Source organism: Scylla paramamosain, chromosome 48 (assembly GCF_035594125.1).
Source record: "Scylla paramamosain isolate STU-SP2022 chromosome 48, ASM3559412v1, whole genome shotgun sequence".
Lineage (NCBI taxonomy): Eukaryota > Metazoa > Arthropoda > Malacostraca > Decapoda > Portunidae > Scylla > Scylla paramamosain.
This window is the reverse complement of record NC_087198.1, coordinates 331,232-348,731: the sequence shown is the minus strand read 5'-3', so window position 1 is coordinate 348,731 and position 17,500 is coordinate 331,232. Positions and strand designations below refer to the sequence as shown.

The window sequence follows — 17,500 nt, the reverse complement described above, 5'->3', positions numbered from 1 at the left end:
AGCGTTTAATCCTTTCTGCACAATAAATTTCTGAACTTCCTCACATCCTTTAGCCGGAATCCGTAGAACAAATCCTTTATAATTAGTCAGAATATAACAAAGATGTAGTAAATAACAGCGGACGTTTAACTCCATAATTATAATTTATAACTCCATGATGGAAGAAAATATATCGCAAATTTTAAATCCCTTAGTGGCATCCAGATCACAATGTTACTGAAAACGTACCACAACAAGTGTCCCAGGCTGAAACCACTCTGGAGCTGCCTGCCTGCTTCTGTCACGCCACACTCCCCATCAATGAATGTCTTTGAGGAGACATAACCACTCTGGAGCTGCCTGCCTGCTTCTGTCACGCCACACTCCCCATCAATGAATGTCTTTGAGGAGACATAACCACTCTGGAGGTGCCTGCCTGCTTCTGTCACGCCACACTCCCCATCAATGAATGTCTTTGAGGAGACATAACCACTCTGGAGGTGCCTGCCTGCTTCTGTCACGCCACACTCCCCATCAATGAGTGTCTTTGAGGAGATATGTTTCAAGACACATCCTCCAATTCTGGATTATATTTTCAATAATTTTCTTTAGGGACTGGCACATGAATGGGCCTTTGTTTCTGCCTTTGTTGCTCTTCACCAGTGCCCCTCTTACAAAAAATAAATAAATGAATAAAAATAAAAATCTTGAACTACTTGATTATCAAAACACATCTTATGAACACCAACATTTATGTTCTCCAGACTGTAAGGAAACGGATGTGTTATTCGTGAAAGCGTATCAGACAACGTGTCCTTGGATACACTCAGATGATTTTTTGATTCCTTGGCAATGAAAACGCAAAAATTCTACATCTTATAAACTTTAAATCCTCTTGTGTTATCCAGCTTATAATGAAACACATGCCTTATCACTGCTAACATACAACACGTGTTACTGTCACACTACTTCACACAGACGATTAAAATAAAAAATAAATAAATAAATAAATAAAATAGTAAAATCCTCTATCTTATGAAGTTTAACTCCTGGTGTGTCATCCAGTTTATAATGAAGCAGAAGCATCATTACTGTCAACATACAAGCACACGTGTCACTACCTTCACACAGATGATAAAATAAAAACAAACATAAACATCGTAAAATCCAACATCCTACAAACTCTAAACCCTCTTATGGCATCACATTATCATTAAACCTCCACGGTGTTGCTGGAAACGTACACAAACACGTGTCCTTCACCGCCCTCTCTTTTGTACCTCGGTCGCTTCTCGCCTAGGAGGTTCAATAAAGACTCCTCTCTCAGCGCTGGTCGCCTCATGGTCAGCCAGGAATGAACACTCGCGCACCACAACTTGTGGAATTAATCTACATATGGAATGCTACTTTCCTTTTTCCTTTGCATCGTCTCAGCTTCAATACATTCCCACGTGGGCATAAAGGGAAGGTAAATAATGGTTGCAATGTTGCTGTGGATTCTGTTGCAGTTCCGTGAATTTGTCCAGCTGCATCCAGTGTGCCTTGCCCGAGGTTTTATTTATTTATTTATTTACGTATTTTTGTTCTTCTCTTCCTTCTCTTCCTAATTATTTTTTTCTCCATCATGCGCTACTCTGCCATTCTGTGAGCTTCTCTTCATATGTTTTTATCTCTTCTCATATAATATTTCTGCTAATTGTTAGAGGTTTGTTTACTTTTTATATATTTTTCCTTCTCTTTCTCCTACTTATTCTTTTCTTCTTCCCACACCATCCCTTTATACTTTTAACTCCTCTTCCTACTCTTTTCTTTCTTCCTCATGTAACACTTCTGCTAACAACACACCACGGTCTAACTTATTCCACATAACTACCCAAATACGTTCTCCTCTATCCCAATTAATTATCTAGCCATTGTTTCTTTCGTTCCACTTAATTCACAAGTAACTGTCCAAAATATTAAAGAGCCATGTTCTCCTTTATCCCATCTAATCAACTGACCACCCTCCTGTATCCCATCTAACTACCCACTCACTGTCTCTTCTATCCTAACTAACTACTTTCCCTTATGTTCCATGTAACGAGGTAATGTCTCCTTTGTCTCACCTTTCTAACAGGCATTTTTTTTTTTTTCGAATTAGGTACCTAGTACTTCTCCTCTCTTCCACTTGAATGGATAATGTCTTTCCTATCCCAACTAATTTACTAGGTGTACTCTCCTCCACCCAGCTAGTCTCCTCTGTTCACTCTACTTAACCACACTCAATAGTTAGCCAGTCTCTTTCACCCGACTACTCGTAAACAAGCCGGCCACTGTCTGCTCTCTCCCACCTAATCCAATCTTTCCTCCATCAAATTAACCACCTTGCCAACAATCAAGATACCGCCCTCCCTATTGTTTCCAGCCCAGTAGCATTAATGACGGTAATCCCTGCCCTCTCTAGTTATCGGTCTTTTTGTCACCATTCCCAGTTTTATGAAGGGCGAGGCGCGTGGCGATGGGCGAAGCTTCCGACCATCAGGGATTAAATTCAAGGGGTGAGTATTGGCTAAGCTGTGACCTGGGAGACTTCATTATCTCCACTGTGTCTTGTGTGTTGTGGGTTTCTGATGTAGTGTAGTGAAGAGAGCTGTTGTTTGTTGGGGTTTGTATTACAAGTGTTACCGGGGTATTGGTTGGTGGTAGTGGTGGGTAGTGGTGGTGGTAGTAGTAGTAGTAGTAGTAGTAGTAGTAGTAGTAGTAGTAGTAGTAACACTGAGAGAGAGAGAGAGAGAGAGAGAGAGAGAGAGAGAGAGAGAGAGAGAGAGAGAGAGAGAGAGAGAGAGAGAGAGAGAGAGAGAGAGAGAGAGAGAGAGGTGGCAGGTAAGGTTACGTTGGGTAAGATCAGGTCAGGTCAGGTCAGGTTAGTTTAGGTCAAGTCAGGTTAGGTTAGGAAATGTTAATTCAGGTAAGGGTTGGATATAATAGAATAGGATAGGATAATATAGGATAGGTTAGGTTAGGTTAGGTTAGGTTAGGTTACGTAAGGTTAGGTTAGGTTAGGTTAGGTTAGGTTAGGTTAGGTTACGTAAGGTAGGTTTAATAAAGGTAAGGCAAGGCAAGGCAAGGTAAGGTAAAAGTAAAGTAATGTAAAGTTAGATTAGAATAGATTAGGTTAGGTTAGGTTAGGTTAGGTTAGGCTAGGTTAGGTTAGGTTAGGTTACGTAAGGTAGGTTTAATAAAGGTAAGGCAAGGCAAGGCAAGGCAAGGTAAAAGTAAAGTAATGTAAAGTTAGATTAGAATAGATTAGGTTAAGGCAGGCTTCAGCTGGGTCGCTACATTTATTTACTCGAGAACTCGTTTTCTTCCAGCCTGAATGATTGAAGTCGCCTTCGTCTGGCTTCGCTTTGCTTGGTGCTCTGTGTGTGTGTGTGTGTGTGTGTGCTAGGCGATCGAAAGTGTGGTTAGGTCAGATTGTTCCCCTCTCCATGTTAAGCGATCGAATGAGTGAGTGAGTGAGTGAGTGAGTGAGTGAGTAATTAGGTTAGGGTTGATGTTTAGTGAAGGGACTTTTTTTTTTTTTAATGCATAATTACATCTGATTATTCTTTGTTGATTTGTCCATTTCTCTCCCTGTCTCTCGGCATCTCTGTCTACCTTATCAAATTCTTCAAATCTCTCGTCTATTCAGAAAACTCTCTCTCTCTCTCTCTCTCTCTCCTCTCTCTCTCTCTCTCTCTCTCTCTCTCTCTCTCTCTCAACGTTTCATCATCTTTTTTCCATCTCAATTTTTAGTTCAGCCTTTCGTTCAACAATCTCTCTCTCTCTCTCTCTCTCTCTCTCTCTCTCTCTCTCTCTCTCTCTCTCTCTCTCTCTCTCTCTGCTCTGGGACAGCGCTGAATTGACGCAGGGCATTTATGTTTTGTAATCCCTCAGGTCAGGACAGGAATGAGAGCGGACCTTCCATCAGCAAGCGAGGCAAGAGAGGCGTCCTTTGCCTCGCTCAAGTAGGATCTGCGGGGCTCACTGCACTGCCTGAGCCACGCTACCCAAGCTCTGCCCCTCCCTCGCCTTGCTTCCCCCGCCACTCAATGGTACACACTCACCAGTTGGCAGTGCACAGTCAATAGGGAACTTTACAGTATTGGGAATATTCATGAGTGGGGATAGGTGCAAATAATAATATGTAGGTTTGATTCACTCGTTTGTACATTGAGTGCCACGTTAAGTCTGATCAATTTTTGTAGCTTCGCTTGTTTTAAGTAAAGTTGTAAGAGCCTGTTAGGAATCTAGCGGTATTTGTCATCTTGTTACTTACCTACGTAATAACACACACACACACACACACACACACACACACACACACACACACACAAACACAAAAAAATAATGCAAACTCCAAGAGGCTATCACATTAAAAACATACCACCATTTATATACATACATATATATATATATATATATATATATATATATATATATATATATATATATATATATATATATATATATATATATATGTAATGCCACCCCCCCCGGTTCCCCCCTCCTCCCTCCTCCTCACCGGTCCGATCAGAGCTCTAATGAGACGAGGCAAAGATCTTCACGGTGAAGAAGAAAAAAGAAGAGGAAGAGAGAAGAGGTGAAGCACGCACACACAATAGAAAAAAAGAAAACATTTTTGATTGGTAATGGTTCTCGCCTTCATCGTCATGGCCAGAGGGTAGGGAGAGGTTAATTATCACACAGTACCTACAGTGTGGCTTTATTAGGAGGAACGAAAAATATAAAAATAGCAAAAAAATAATTAAATGAATAATACTGATGGGATTCTTTGGGTTGACTGACCCACTATGACACTATCGAGTGGTTAATCTAGAAAAAAAAAAATAAGGCACTTGAAATTCTGGTATGGCATATACACTTATACTCCGTTACTTAACACTACGAATACACAAGAAAATAATTACTTTTATAACTCCTCAAGAGTACCATTGATTCTGGGCACCGTTATATCCCTAAATAGCGTCACAGCCTTCATCCATCACTTCTCTACGGCAATAATATTGCCCACAACACATTCACAGTAGATTATATTTGACTAAAGAAACATTACATGGCTAACACTTTCCCAAGACTCTGTGGCCTGTCTCCACGTGGGACCAACACCGGCTATTTTATCTGTTGCCAGAGGGAAGGGAGACGCCATTCTGTCAACACGTACTGTTACTATATCTTCACTCGAGACATGAATAATAAACATGAACACAGTAATATTCACTTCTAAATAAAAGAAAAATCAAATATTTCAGAGCTACGAGACCCACCTGTTGCCAGAGGGAAGGGAGACGCCATTCTGTGCTCTCCCCCTCAACACCCCCAGGCCTCTGAAGTTATTGGAACCTTAGCTAGTTCTCTCTCTCTCTTCTTTCACAAAGAATTTTACTGAACCGTGAGTTTAAATAAAAATGCAGGAATAATTGGCTAGCAAGGTGAGCATATAAGCTGGACATTAGTTGAAGTTAATAATTGAATTCTAAATTACTAACATATTTTATAAGCTAGGGAATGACACCTTATGAGTTACTGGTAGGCTGACGCAACATGATGTAATCCTATTATTCGTATTACCACTGATTAGAGAAAAACACAGTTGAAATAAGTAAAGACTATTTATAACAAATGTTTCAAGACTTTTAAATCACTCCCACGAATACACGCCTTATAAATATACTTTTTCATATAATCACTAAACCTTTAATTCCCGCTATTATCCTCCTCTTCACCGCAAGCTACAAAACAAAACAATTATTGGGGACACTCAAACAAACACACAAATAATAAAATGACCGTTACATATATATATATATATATATATATATATATATATATATATATATATATATATATATATATATATATATATATATATATATATATATATATATATATATATATATATATATATAAGAGCAGTAGTTGTTAGGACATGAAAAACTTCAAACGGCCAGTGGTTAATAAAACAAACTTCATCTGAAGAAATCGTCAAAGCTGTGGCTTGAAAACATCCGTAGCATCACTGAACTAACGATAATACCAGCATGGAAAACCTCAATTGCTAAGAAATAAGCAAAGATTGTGATGGGCAGGGAAAGAAAGGGAAAGATTATGAGTAATCTGAGACGCTGTAGCCTAGTGGTTCCTCTGTGCGCAGATAAAACAACAACAACAACAACAACAACAACAACAACAACAACAACAACAACAACAACATCAACTAAACACTTGCACCAAACAGTGACACTATTAAAATGAACAGGAACAAGGAGACAATTGAAATGTTGAGGCCAAGAGAAGAGTTGACAAGTGGTGATTGGAGACGCTGCATCCTGTTTGCTACTAGCTTCTCAATGCACAAATAATAAACAACGACTGAACAGATACGCAGAACATAGGGTGATCAGAAACACTGCAGCTTATTACCTTCCTTACTTCCTCTATGCGCAAGTAACAAGCAAATGACTGAACAAATACGCAAAATATGGGTTGACCAAAAACACTGCAGGCTGCTGCTAACCTTTCAGTTCCTCTATGCACAAATAATAAATAAACAAAACACATGCACACAAAATAGTGACTAGTACATTACCAACATCGACAGGAAGACACGGGGAAGAGCAGGGAGGGAATATGACGCCTTCAAGGTGACTGAGAGGCGATTCCAACACCCCGCGGCTCTCCACGGCACAGTCTACACCGCCGCCTCGCAGTTCTCACGACCACTGCACACAGTAATGTTACGGAGGCACAATTACCGGGGAAACTAACACACGGGCCGTCACCTTTACGTCACCACGAGATAATGGAGAGGCGACCAAAACTGAATGAGTATCTCAGTTCGTTCAGCAGTTTACAGCACACGGTATTGACACGGAAGCACAAGTACTAAGGAAACTAGTACGCGGCCGCCCGCTGTCTTGACGTAACCACGCGGCAGTGGCGAGGCGAGCAGGACTAAGGCGGCTGAGAGTTACAGATTCAGTGTCTCAGTTCGAAGGTTCCTTGTTTGGAGTATTGTTCACGCAGCTAAGCCAAATGTCCACGGTCTGACAGTGCGGGAAATATCTATACCATTCTTTAGTGTGTAGGAGGAGACGTGAATTAAAGATGAGGTGTAATATAAAATCTCCAGGGGACGTACTTATATTCAATGGCCTTTATTGTCACGTGAGACTCACCCGCGCTGACTCCAGTCATGCATTGAAGCCTTACGTTGCCAGACTCCACACGGAACATTAATCCTAGATGTGTGTGTGTGTGTGTGTGTGTGTGTGTGTGTGTGTGTGTGTGAGAGAGAGAGAGCATGATTTCTATTCGTATGATTTTTCTTTATCTTTTCTTTATTTTCTATCTATTTATATTTCTGTATTTGTTAATTGTTTGGGTGGGTATACAGTCAGTGCCACCACCACCACCACCACTGCGATTTGTGGCGGTGTGTTGCAGTCATTGTCATCATAATCATCATCATTCTCCTCATCTTTCTTTTCTTCTTCCTCCTCTTCTTCTTCCTCCTCGTTCTTATTTTCCTCTTCTTCATCATCATCATATTCTCTTCCTCTTCCGCCTTCTCATCATTAGAAATTTGTTCCTCTCCTCCTCTTCCTCCTCCTCTTCTTCCTCGTCCTCCTCCTCCTCCTCCTCCTCCTCCTCCTCCTCCTCTCTCTCTCATCTCCTCCTCCTCACCATCATCATCACCATCATCATAATCTCCATCTTTCTCATCACAATCACCACAACCTTCTTCTCCTCTTCACCACCACCACCACCACCACCACCACCATCATAATCTATTTCCGGTAATACTGCAGTACAAATGTCTTCCAAACATCCTATACGCATCATCATTTTTGTCTATTCCAGGTCACCCGAGCAACACTTGTCTCTTCTCTCCAAGTGAAATGAATCTGTGAGCACTGCCTTGTTTTACCATCCTTTCGTTGACATTCTGCTTTCCTAACTGTCTGTATCACTGGCTCCGCGCTTACTGTGCCGTGCGTATGTCAACTTACTTCTTCAGTGCACTATCACCATCAAGAAGCGGGCTCAGGATTTGCTTAAAGGTCCCCATTTTTAAAAGGGAGATAAAAGAGAACGGCGGCTGTCTTGCATTACAGAAAACGAAAAATTTTACTCAAACTTAAAAAAATAATTAAATTAATCTTCCAATACTATTTTAAACTGTTTAGGATAATGCAAGCGTCTCTTCTATTTTATCTATTATTTCGTGGTGTTTTGTACTATTAATTATCAGTTTTTTAGTGCAAGAAGTTCAAGAAAAGAGGAAAAAAACAAAAACACTATAGAGATAAGGACAATATGGTCGCTATTAACATGTATATTTACAGGACTTTCGATCCCCTGATTTCCAAGGCGTAGGCGGCGGCCATCTAGGAAACTGAAGGATTAGAGAAAACGTGATATTTTAACGCCAACTAAAGAAATACTGAATTGATCTAACTATGAATAACTTATAATATTTTTACGATAGTGTTAACATTTACTGTTATATGAATCGACTTTAATTATTTATTGGCGTTAACATTACGTAAATTACACAAGCTTAATCTATGACAACATATATATAACGAAAAAAAAAAAGAAAAATGACGCCTCCCTCAACACACACACACACACACACACACACACACACACACACACACACACACACACACTCACACCTTTATGTACGTATACTGTAGGAAATATTGTATTTTTATTGGTTCCTCAGCAAATACAGTAGAAACGTTGTGTGTCTGCCAGTGGAGCCTTAAACACAGCCTTAAAAACACTCGTAACCTCAAGTAGAGCCCTTTAAAACAGAGCAGGTGTGGGTGTTGAAGAGATTACAAGTGTTGTGAATTATATACATTATTTTTAAGCAGCTTGGAAGGTTGCAGTGACGAAAGCTGTTGAAGACTGACAAAAAGACTGACCTGGATATTACTTGTTGTGTAATCTGTCGTAAGTGTAATTAAATAACTCGCCTCGCCAGCTTTGTGGTGTAATTGTCTTTGTAATTGTACGAATTATAGAGGAAATTACTATTACGAGTACGAGAGTTTATTATTATTATTATTATTATTATTATTATTATTATTATTATTATTATTATTATTATTATTATTCCACCTGCCCACAAACTGACACCCACCCACCCAGCCACCCCCAATAGTCCACCAATCCAGCCACACCACCCAAACACATCCACCTACCCATCCACCTCCACCAGCCCACCCATCCACCACCCACTACACCAGATCCACCCACCCACCCACCACACACTCCCTACAGACACACCCACCCAATCTTCCATCAGTGAGTTGTTTGAAAATATTCTTATTATTACTGAGGCTTCAAATGTTATGATGTACCCGCTACTAATTCAACAATACGCCCACGCTCTCTCACGCACACGCACTCTCACGCCCACGCAGTCTCACACCCACGCACTCTCACGCCCACGCACGCACATGCACTCTCACGCCCACGTACACGCACTTTCACGCCCAAGCACGCACACGCACTCACGTAAGCACACGCACACACACACACACACACACACACACACACACAGCAATAAATACTATGCTGATTATATTTCCTCTGCAAGGCATCAACCAGAGGTGAGGGTCATGCACCACTCACCACCACACACTCCCCAATGCATCTGCCACAAGCAAGGCCACACCACTCACCACCACACACTCCCCAATGCATCTGCCACAAGCAAGGCCACACCACACACCACCACACACTCCCCAATGCATCTGCCACAAGCAAGGCCACACCACTCACCACCACACACTCCCCAATGCATCTGCCACAAGCAAGGCCACACCACTCACCACCACACACTCCCCAATGCATCTGCCACAAGCAAGGCCACACCACTCACCACCACACACTCCCCAATGCATCTGCCACAAGCAAGGCCACACCACACACCACCACACACTCCCCAATGCATCTGCCACAAGCAAGGCCACACCACTCACCACCACACACTCCCCAATGCATCTGCCACAAGCAAGGCCACACCACACACCACCACACACTCTTTTTCCTTACCATTCACCACAAGTAGGGAAACATTCTCACACACACACACACACACACACACACACACACCTGGTGGACCCTCTGCCTCAAGGCCCCACAGCATCAGTTGAAGCAGTGGCACTCCTCAACTCCCTGGACGCACACCCCCATCCTCTGGTTCTAGCCATTCCAACTCACTTGCTGCATGTTGTTTTCCCTGAGGTTCCAAGATCACCTGTTAAGGAGAGCTAGTTGTGTCACTATATAATGAATGACAGCTGGCTACATGGTCTCCTTCGAGTAGTAGTAGTAGTAGTAGTAGTAGTAGTAGTAGTAGTAGTAGTAGTAGTAGTAGTAGTAGTAGTTGTTGTTGTGGTAGTAGTAGTAGTAGTAATAGTAGTAGTAGATAAATAAATAGATAGATAAATGAATGAATAAATAATTAAAAAAGGAAAAAAGGAAGGAAGGAGAGAAAGAAGCAAAAGATGGTGTTTTAATTAATGTATCTGTGTGTGTTCATTATAACAGATGGAATGAATAATGAATTAAAAAGTGTGGCAAACATTTCCACTTGCTTCTACCGGCAGTGACAGGTTAGGTGAGGCCAGGTACATCTGCTGACACGACTGATAACAAAACACATCACTGGAAACGCGCAAGACAGCAGGTCATGACATACTCTTGATAGCCACAGAGAACGATTCATAAATGAAATCTAAGGACCTTAACAATGATCTTATTTTCATCCATCTATCCACAAGCTCACACCCACCCACCCACCCACCCACCCCCAATAGTCCACCAGTCCACCCACACACACCCAAACACATCCACCTCCACCAGCCCACCCATCCACCACCCACTACACCAGATCCACCCACCCACCCACCACACGCTCCTTACTGACCCATCCACCCACTCACCCCTCCTTACACCCATCCACCCACTAACCCACACACTTACACTAAATATGTGGACCTTTACACACACACACACACACACACACACACACACACACACACACACACACACACACACACACACACACACACACACACACACACACACAGCTTGCGCCATGCTGGGCTGACAGGCGGAAGTGCAACAGATGCCTCAAAGTTATCAGAGGACAAGTCACTTCCTTTGACATTGCTGCCCCCTCCTCTCTCTCTCTCTCTCTCTCTCTCTCTCTCTCTCTCTCTCTCTCTCTCTCTCTCTCTCTCTCTCTCTCTCTCTCTCTCTCTCGTGTGTGTGTGTGTGTGTGTGTGTGTGTGTGTGTGTGTGTGTGTGTGTGTGTGTGTGTGTGTGTGTGTGTGTGTGTGTTTGTTTGTTTGTTTGTCTACTTGTCTGTCTGTCTGTCTGTCTGTTTATTTAATCTCTCTCTCTCTCTCTCTCTCTCTCTCTCTCTCTCTCTCTCTCTCTCTCTCTCTCTCTCTCTCTCTCTCTCTCTCTCTCTCTCGTTTGTGTTTGTGCGTGTTTGTGTGTTTAGTGGTGGTACTACTACTACTACTACTACTACCACTACTACTAGTGCTACTACTACTGCTACTACTACTGCTACTTCTACTACTACTACTACTACTACTACTACTACTACTACTACTACTACCTCCACCCCATGTTTATTGATGTGTCAATTAGGGGCTCCATTACTTGGAGGTCATTAGCCCCAGCTCACGCTAGTGACTGTGGCATCCAACCATATCTAATACTCTATAATATAAACATTAGTTGTTAACTATAAATCCACTCTACCTCTACTCTACCTACTCTTATGCCACTCTCCACCACTGTAGCCTCGCAGTCGAGGCCTCCTAAGTCTGCAGGTATGGCAGTGGAATGCCTTGTCCCCCTGAGACACAGGAGGGCAGATCTGAGGAGGGAGAATGAGAGACGGCACCTCATCCATGCGACGACATGGCTCCTTGGCTGGTGCTTCTTTTCTGCCATTAGGTCGGCTAGTCTTGAGTAGAAGCACTGAGCCTTGGAGCCCATCCCGCCAGATGTGGTGAAGACCAGAGGTGTGAAGCTGCCCTGGTCAACGTGTTGGATTCTCTCCCCATACGCTCGGATCTTCTCCTGCTCATTCTTGCGGTGGGCGGCCTCCAGGGAGAGTTCGTGGTGACAGGCGGCCATCGGGTCAAAGATCCGTATGTCCATGAATGCTTTCTGTCCCCTTGTCCAGAACCCTCGTGCACTGACGTCGACTCGAGCCTCGTTGGTGGTGTTGGCTGTTCTGTAGCGCAGGTGCTCGCCGTCTAGCGGCAGGAGGGTCGGTTCAGTGGAGACATCGTGGCACACCTCCCTACTACTACTACTACTACTACTACTACTACTACTACTACTACAACTATTACTACTACTACTACTACTAACACTACTACTACTACTACTACTACTACTACTACTACTACTACTACTACTACAACTATTACTACTACTACTACTACTAACACCACTACTACTACTACTACTACTACTACTACTACTACTACTACTACTACTACTACTACTACTACTACTGTTACTATTACTACTACTACTACTACTATTACTACTAACACCACTACTACTACTACTTCTATCACTACTGCTATTACTACTACTACTACTACTACTACTACTGACAACACTACTACTACTACTACTACCACTACTACTACTACTACCACTACTACTACTACTATTACTACTACTGCTACTACTACCACTACTAACACCACTACTACTACTACTACTACTACTACTACTACTACTACTACTACTACTAATAATAATAATAATAATGCTACTACTACTACTACTGCTGCTACTACTACTACTACTACTACTACTACTACTACTACTACTACTACTATTACTACTGCTTCTACTACTACCACTTCTAACACTACTACTACTACTACTACTACTACTACTACTACTACTACTACTACTACTACTACTACTACTAACACCACTACTACTACTACGGCTGCGTTTCCACCAAGCGCATGGAATCGAATCAATTCAATGAGAATCATCCCAATTCATGATTCGTCATGATTCGATGCGTTAAATTGAATGGAATCGTTTCCACCAAGCGAATGGAGTCATTTCAAATCATGGAGATTCATGGCGATTCAGAATGACTGATGCGCGCGGTCCCATTTTTTCATGAGTGAAGGCGAGTCAGCCGAGCAGGAAGCATCATGCATGTGGAACTCCTCATCAGTTTAGTGCAAGAACGACGTGCTGTTTATGATCCTAGTGATCCTATGCACCGTAATCGTGATGTAATTGCTGCATTATGGACTGATATTGCTACAGAAATGAAATGCAAAGGTAAGTTTAACAGTTTTTATTGAACTATTATAGCTGCTATTACAGTAGAAATTACATGTACTGCACTGAACTATAGAAGGGATTGCTGTACTAGCTACGGTTACTGGACTGGCCAACACCAACATCCATCTCATACTACACCATCACCGTATGCTACTGATACTACTTCTTCTCAGTTCACTTATCTGTCAAAGGTATCTTTTCACTTGGAGGACATAACAGTTTTTTTTTTAAGTTGGAGGACATAACAGTTATGTGACACATTTAAAAAGTAGACAGTACACCCTACAGTTGCCAAATAAAAATATAAAACCATATCCATAATGCTTTCTGTTGTCATTTTTTTAATATGCAGAATAATATTGCCTAGTACAGCAATTCCCTCTATAGATCAGCGCAATACATGTAATTTGTACTGTAACAGAAGCCTAAGAGGTAAATATAAACTGTTAAACCTACCCTTGCATCCATTTCTGTAGCAATATTATATCCATAACCAGACATAAAGCATGTCTATATTTTTTAAATAATTTACAGCTACCTTAAACACTCGATCAATCTATTAGTGGAATTGTTTTAAATAATACAGTTAGGTTAGGAAAATGGCCCGTCTTTCTTCAGGTGGAATTGCAAGACGGTAATTGGTATATTCTGCTTCTTGATGGAGGGTCCCATCAACTCAACCAACATCTTCAATTGTTCTGTGGTCATCCTAAAGAAGTCATAAAACTTCTCCGGATTATTGACCAAATCTGGGAACAAATGTCCAAAGCTCCCAAATTCAACTCTTCTAGAATTGATTGGATGCAGCCATATTCGTTGCCTCCGCCTCCGTCTACGCTTTCTCAGCCACAGCAACAATGCTATTTCTGCAACAGCAAAGACGTCCATACTCCTCGAAGGCTGCCTTGCTACTGAATGATGTGTTAATCAGATTCAGTCGGTTGGAACTATACCGATTCAAAATGACTCGAGTCAAATGATTCTCCATCAATTGAATCGATTCCATTCGCTTGGTGTAAACGCAGCCTTCTACTACTACTACTACTACTACTACTACTACTACTACTACTACTACTACTACTACTACTACTACTACTACTACTTCTACTACTACTACTACTACACTCAGTATATCACAGTAAAGCGGAAACAATTATTTCTCAGATTAGAGGGAGAGAGAGAGAGAGAGAGAGAGAGAGAGAGAGAGAGAGAGAGAGAGAGAGAGAGAGAGAGAGAGAGAGAGAGAGAGAGAGATGGGAAAAGTGAAACTCTCTCTCCAGTGGAGGTGGAGTGAAACTATTTCCATGGCAGCGCTGGGTGGAGGGAGTGGTGGGTGGGGAGGAGCCTTCTGCTGTGCTGTCCTGTCTCTCTTCCCTGTAGCTAGTTAGAAGTAGTTACCAAACAGCCTTGCAAGGACTAAAAGGTCTGTTGCTGTTTGGCTTTCCTTTGTATTCCTTTGTATTCTCCTCCTCTTCCTCCTCCTCCTCTTACTCCTCCTTTTCCTCCTCCTCCTCCTCCTCCTCCTGTTACTCCTCCTCCTCCTCATTTTCCTCCTCACCAATAATTAATAAAATAAAGATGAGTACAAGTAATACCATAATTAAACACAATATTTCATGACATGGGAAGCCAAACAATAAATAAATAAGTAAACAAAACTGACAAATGAAACAACAACAACAACAACAACAACAACAACAACAAAGCTAACAAAAGATAAATAACAGGATTAAATCACCACGGATATATTTATATTTATTTATTTATTTATTTGTTTGTTTATTTATTACAGAGAAGGTTACAAAAAATAATAATTACAAGAAGAAGGAAGAAAGAGAGAAATATGAATAAAAGGAAAAAAAGAAAGAGATGGAAGAACAACAAGAACAAAGAGAGGAGGAGGAGGAGGAAGAGGAGGAGGAGGAGGAGGAGGAAGAGATGATGAAGAAAAGAGAAACATATTAACAACAAAATACTAAAAAAAAGAAATAAAAAAACAGGATAAATAACAATAACAATAACAATGACAAGAAGAAGAAGAAGAAGAAGAAGAAGAAGAAGAAGAAGTAAAGCAGACTGTTTGATAAGGAGAGAGTAAGGAAAGAAGCGATTGGTGATGAGTGGCAGGAATGTAAACCTTTGAACCTTGTGTCAAGTCTCGTTAACCTAACAAGACAAGTCAGGTGAGGTGCAACAAGCCAGTAGGCCTACACGTGGCAGTCCCTGTGTGAAATATACCTGCCTATTTCCAGCTGTCCTCCCCATCCATCACCCCGTCTAATCTTCTCTCAAAGCTCCCTAAGACTCGCCACTAACAGCCTGCTGATTGCTGAGTCCGTTCCACTCATCTGCCACTCTGTTTGAGAACCAATTTCTTCAAGCATGAACCCGTTATTTCTTGTTCTGTCCTGGTTACTCATCCTGAGAATTTTGCTTACGTCTCCCTTGTTGTTACCCTTATACCACTTAAAGACTTCCATCAGGTCCCCTCTTAACCTACGTCTCTCTAAACAATGTAAATTTAACGGCTTCAGTCTCGCCTCGTAATTGAGTGATCCGCGCCAAGGGTAAAGTCACTGTACGGTGATATTCCAAGCTGGGCAGTGATCTGAACCTCCAGTGCTCCCTCCAGGTTCAGATTTCTCCCTTTAGGTTCTCTTTTCCCGCTATAAACAAAACAAGATATCCGAAGTTGACTGCCTCACTGTATGAAAAAGTCGTATACGACAACGCATTCTGTTTTCATGCAGACGTGAGAAGTGACCTTGTATGATACGAAACGCCTTTGTTGACTGCAAGTTTATTGAGATCTCCATGACAGAGAGTCCGCTGGGATTAAATGATGAAATAATTTGATTCTCTTGAGTGATGTGAACCTGAGTTTAAATTTATACCCCGACATTGTCACGACACTTCCCTTTGTAAGTTGACGTAACTCTTCATTTTGAAATCAGTGTAGGTCCTGCAGCGTTCCTGGATCCGTGCAGCAGCAGGTCCAGGCCACTCCCTTCAAGTGCCTCACCAGAGCGGTATGAGCCTGGCTGGAAGTCACTCCCCCTCACCTGCCTCTCTTCATCCCCTCCACCTTCAGAACATTCCCTCATTTTTTTCTTACAAAGAAAGTCACAAAACAATAACTGCTAAGTTGATTGCCTTCATTACATGAAAAGGTTTGATACCATTGTTTTATCTTCATTTGATAAGGCATTGTTTTATCCTCATGCGCATGTTAGGAAAAGTGACAGGTTATAAGCACCAGAACATAACTTCTCTGCTGATTATGAGCTGAAGAGAGAGACTCTCCATGAAGGGAAGTCCTCTGGGATTTAAAAGATTGACTGGGATGCAGTTTGACTATTTTATTGCAAAGACAAAAGCATCTGACAGATCACATGTCATTGCTCCTCATACAAACACATCGCAAATTCCTGTTGTTCAGAATCCTTTGAGACACACACACACACACACACTAAGAACACAAATAAGATGTTCCTGGCGGTTAGTTGGCAGCAGTGCTACCTAACTGGGGAGCCACACACAGTGAGTCATATGACAGCCAGCTTCTTGCACCCTCTTGTCCTCCTCCGTATGGATCACAATGGGCGTGTTGAGCAGGCAAGCTGCACCACCAATCTCTGCATCCGCTGCCCACACAGCATGAGCATGAGTTGATACGGTTGTTGCTCACGTGTCCTTCCTTCCCTGTCCTTCTGCCCTATATTATTTTCCAAGTGAGACTTGTGTTGCTGATTCAAGGTCAGCAACACACTGCAGCTGCTCCTGAAGGGAGGATGCATCCAAGTCACAATCAGATGCTTCACTGAGGCGTCTACACACCGAATAGCCTGGCTGGATGGACTTCAACAGGTAGCAGCACGGCAGGGCGACCATGCATCAAATTAAATGCACAAAACCCTCTTCATTTCTTCTTGCTTGTGATGAAAGCAAACACCACACCAGGCAGATCCCCCGGCCATCGAGCCTTCACCCCCACTCACACCTCCGGCAGGGATGCCTGGACTGTCCGGCTGCTTCGCTCAGCTGAACCGTTGGCTTGGGATGCCATCCACTGGTGATCCGCTGCTGCTCCACACCCAGACCACGCAGCTGCCTC

General features: G+C 42.2%; 2 long non-coding RNA genes across 3 annotated transcripts in view; one reads left to right on the top strand and one right to left on the bottom strand.

Annotated features, from left to right (window-relative positions):
- LOC135095169 (uncharacterized) overlaps positions 1-6,970 on the bottom strand; it is a 37,214-nt gene extending 30,244 nt beyond the window's left edge. Inside the window, exon 1 of the long non-coding RNA XR_010264087.1 lies at positions 6,608-6,970. This is a non-coding gene — a long non-coding RNA (uncharacterized LOC135095169). The remainder of the gene's footprint in view (positions 1-6,607) is intronic.
- On the top strand, positions 935-5,396 carry LOC135095221 (uncharacterized). Of its 2 annotated transcripts, XR_010264150.1 has the most exons (3): positions 935-2,516; positions 3,895-4,052; positions 5,271-5,396. It is a non-coding gene; the product is annotated as an uncharacterized LOC135095221 (long non-coding RNA). The 2 variants fall into 2 exon arrangements; XR_010264149.1 differs by lacking the exon at positions 5,271-5,396 and having other exon boundaries at positions 3,895-4,225.
- Positions 6,971-17,500: the final 10,530 nt, after the last annotated feature.